The 4,269-nt window shown below is 48.3% G+C and overlaps 1 pseudogene; it reads right to left on the bottom strand.

The window, feature by feature from the left end:
- Positions 1-487: 487 nt before the first annotated feature.
- LOC147450164 (uncharacterized) lies at positions 488-1,919 on the bottom strand (annotated as a pseudogene).
- Positions 1,920-4,269: the final 2,350 nt, after the last annotated feature.

Below are 4,269 nucleotides of genomic sequence, written 5' to 3' on the forward strand. Positions count from 1 at the left end.
AATCGGCACTTGTAGGTGGCACTAAGGCAGCATCTACCTGGGGTGGCTGCTCTCTTGGTGGCTCACAGACTGTGGCACCACTATGCATGCTAGGAGTGTGGGACATCGATGCTATCGCCTGTGCAGTCTCTCTCGTAGAAGGAGAGACTCTTGCATATGCCTCTAGCTCAATAGCTATCTCTAAGGGCCGCTGTGAGGTCGGCAAATCTAAACAAGGATGCTCATAGGTAGCCAAGAACTGCATAATGGTCTCATCTGTGTCTAGGCCAGGGTCACTCAATGTGCGACTCTGTGAGGTTTCTTGTGGCACGCTGGAAGTCTCGTGGACGAGAGCGGCAAGTGGTGTAGGCTCCCTAACAATTCTCTGAGTAGTGTCTAGTCTCGGGGGCTCTACTTGTGGGCTAAGTGCTAGAGCTATCTCTCGTGGAACACTCCTCAGAGGCTCTCGTGTAGGCTCAAGCATAGGTGTGTCCTGAGAGGCTCTCTCTCATGCGGTCACTCGCTCGTCAAGATAGGTGTCATCCTCATCGGCCCCCTCCCAAGGTGGTAAAATACATCGCAATAAAGGAGGCCTAGGTGGTGATATCGCAACTGGTGTGACTGGAGGACTCGGAGCTCCTGGTAACTGTGGAGCTAGCATGGCCGTCGTGGGTAAACATAAGTCGTGATGCCTAAGTCGAAGGCAGTAGGGTAGACCTATAGTCAAAATGTACACTGTGTGGCCGGTATCCCTATAAACTCGCTCACGTGGATCTCCTATCAAATGTGCAAGAAAGTGTGCTGAAGGATGTCTAGATCCACCAATCGACAAGCGTCTGTACCTACGACCGAGCTCATGTATATAGGTCATGGTTTGCTCAACTCTGTGAAGCTCCACTAACCTAGGATGTGTCTGGGTGTGCTCGCTCAATATCATCAAAGTCAAGGGTCTCAATCGAGCGATACTGCTCTCCAAGCTCATCAATAAGGACTGCTCTATTGGCTTGTGTGTAGACTCTCACAATCTGCCTAGGTAAAGACAATGGTCGTTGTGGGTCTGCCATCCGCACATATAAGCGGTCATGTAAACCAACATAGAAGGCAACACCACGCTAGTACTGGCCTATGATACATAGAATCTGACCCTCTATCTATATCGTGATACCTGCGGTCTCTCTAGCCTCAAGCGGTGTCTGAAGCGTAGTGGTCAGTGGTCTAGGGGCACTCATATCTACAATGTGTAGTCTACCGTGCCCGAACTCTGGTGCTCTTAAGGGTGGTGCTAGGGTCATCGTCGCCTCTCTCGTATGGTCTCTAATATGTGTCACCAGAGGCGATGATGGGTCTCTAGATGGTGCAAGGTGTCGAGGTGGAGACTCCATAAAATATGTTGCTCTTGGGCTCTCGCTCTTAGTCTCACTATGAGTGGTATGCAAAGTACTAGCACTCGCCGAGGTGTGCATCACTCTAGACTCGTGGTAGCTCGAAACACCTGGCAACAAATCAGGTCTAGGTGACGAGAACCCTGGCGGTGGTCTCCTGAGTGTCCTGGGTGGTGGCACTATGTCTAGAGGAGGTGAGGGACTTCTACTCGAAGCAGGGCGCTGGGTCGGTCGAGGATCATATGGAAACTTACAAGTCAAAAAGTAAAATTCAGTGCCTGCGGTGCTCTCGTAGCATCTGTCTCTAGACTCACCAACTAGTGTCACAACATCTCTGGATAGGCGTCGACTGGATGCACAACACTCTAACTGATATCTACGCTGAGCACTATCAGTATAGATCACTCGGTGACCTACCCGCTGTAATATAACCTGCACAGGGTGGTCGAATGCCTCAAAGCAGTCATCTGCGTGTACTAGCTCTATCTCCTCTCACCTAATCGAATGGTCGACCACGTAAGTAGCACAAAAATCATCTCTAAATGTGCCATCCAGCATGTCGCCCGGACGGACTCGCACTATCTGGAATGTCTGTGTGGGGCAAAGGGAGGCACGACACTGGACAAAAAAGTATCCCTGTGTGTTCGTGTAAGTGGGTCGGCCTCTGTGCTCGCCTACTAGCGTGAGCAATATATACTCGAAGCACTGGCTCGTCATGGGCATCATGTGTGCGCAAAGTGCACTCGGGGCGTGTGCACGGTCTCTCGTCGGGCTCCTATGTCTAATCTCGGGCAATCGGGTCAATGGGGTGTGCAGTGCGGAATGTGCAAGGTGATGCGCGTGAATGTGTGTGTGCGAAGTGAATGTACAACGTGGCGCGCGTGAATGCGCGCGTGTGTCAGCTGTCGAATGCGGATGCGTATGTGTCCGCGTGCGAGTGGTCGTGTGTGCGCATGAATGCACATATACAAGTGAAGGCGAGTGCAAGTGAATATGTGGACAAATGGATGTGAAGTCTTCCTCTCTCTCTCGTCAGTGCGCGGAAAAAGATCCTATCTCTCTCGCTGCATGGGCGCGCACCCTATCTCCCTCTCACTACGTGACGCGGGAACTTGCTCTTCTCTCCTCTCTCCTTTCTTGTTTTCTTTTTGGTGGGAAAGCCTCTAGGCCACAAACCCTTCACTTTTGCAACTTAAGAAAAAAAAGCATCTATCTCTCTTTTGAATTGAAAGTGAACTTGGAGGGTTTGTCTTCTATACATATATAATGGAGCTTAAATTTTTTGAGGATGGAGAAGGCCTTCATGTGTCGAATGTAGACGAGAGAGCAGTTTTTAAATTTGATTCCATCATCATTCCACGAGTCGACGACCTCTGGAATCTGCGCTTGAACTTCCTTCCCTGCAATAGCTACTCCTGCGCGTGTCCGTGCTGTGTGTAAGAGAGAGAGAGAGAGAGAGCGCATTTGCTGCTGCTGCGCTGCAGGCAAGGTGGTGCAAGTATTCACACGGCACTTTCATCTTTCCCGATGCACAGCCGTTTCCCTACATATCATTCGATGTGTGTGTGTGTGTGTGTGTGTGTGTGTATGAGAGAGAGAGAGAGAGAGAGAGAGAGAGCACGTGTGGGACTGTCTGTGTGTCACAGTGTGTGTATGCGAACTTCCACGCACACAGACAGTCCTGCACGTGCATGTCCGTTTGTGTCTGTGTCTGTGTGTGTTTGAACTGCGCCATTATTAAGTGTTTTAAGCGAGCTTGACAGGAGTCAAGTCTGTAGAGCTGGCCGTCGGCGTGTCCATTGTGTCAAAGAGAGAAGCGATTGGCCACTGCACAGAGAGAGAGAGAGAGAGAGAGAGAGAGAGAGAGAGAGAGAGAGAGAGAGAGAGAGAGGAGGGAGAGAGAGAAAATCCACTTGGTTACTCATTAATCATTATCCACTGCACCCTGACAGTGTGAGAAAGAGAGTCTTCGACTCTTCCAAGGCTGTGTGTGTGAGTGTGTATGAGAGAGAGAGAGAGAGACTTCGACTCTGGATCTATTATATTATAGGGAAAATTACCAAAATACACCTCTAATTTGTTGAAATTTCCAAAATACCCCTCAAATTTGAAAATTTCTCAAAACATCCCCCATATTTGGTCATAATTTCCCAAAATGCCCTTCAAATTTTCCAAAATTCCAAAAATACCTCTAGTTGTGAGATTAAATATCTCCAAAGCTTCAAAAAATGATGGAGCTCTCATATATACTATATATAATGGAGCTTAAAAATTTAGAGGAAGGAGAAGGTCTCCACGTGTTGGCTCTCACAAATTTGCACCTTCGAATGGAATAGGAACTTGCACTGAGTTATTTTGGATACAGACTTTTCACATGGCATACAGGCTACAGCATTCGCCCACGTGTGTGTGTGTGTGTGTGTGTGTGTGTGTGAGAGAGAGAGAGAGAGAGAGAGAGAGAGAGACCCACAACGAGACTGGCACCTCTGTGTGTGTGAGAAAAGACGTGTGTTGCAGACATGCACCAACTACCTGCAATTTGAGAGAGAGAGAGAGAGAGAGAGAGAGAGAGAGAGAGAGAGAGAGAGACTGTATGTCTGAGAGAGGGAGCCAGGTGCGAGAACAAAGCACTGAGCATTGGACAGGGAGAGCCAAAAAAATTGGGCACTACTATTGGATAGTCACGCATACAAGACTAGAAGTCGTTAGTAGAGTAGTAGGCAAGTCCAGCTAGCAGGATCGAACAGACACAGTGCTCGAATTTTTTAAATTTTTTTTAACAAAAACTTGGCAAACCTACATATGAGAAATAGTAGAGATAAATTGACTAAATTTGAAGGTTTTTACACTAAATCACACAAAAGAGCAATACAAGGATCGAGCTGGGTTGTATGACCCTCCAAGTGGT

Source organism: Adiantum capillus-veneris, chromosome 9, assembly GCF_014529385.1.
Source record: "Adiantum capillus-veneris isolate H3 chromosome 9, ASM1452938v2, whole genome shotgun sequence".
Taxonomy (NCBI): domain Eukaryota; kingdom Viridiplantae; phylum Streptophyta; class Polypodiopsida; order Polypodiales; family Pteridaceae; genus Adiantum; species Adiantum capillus-veneris.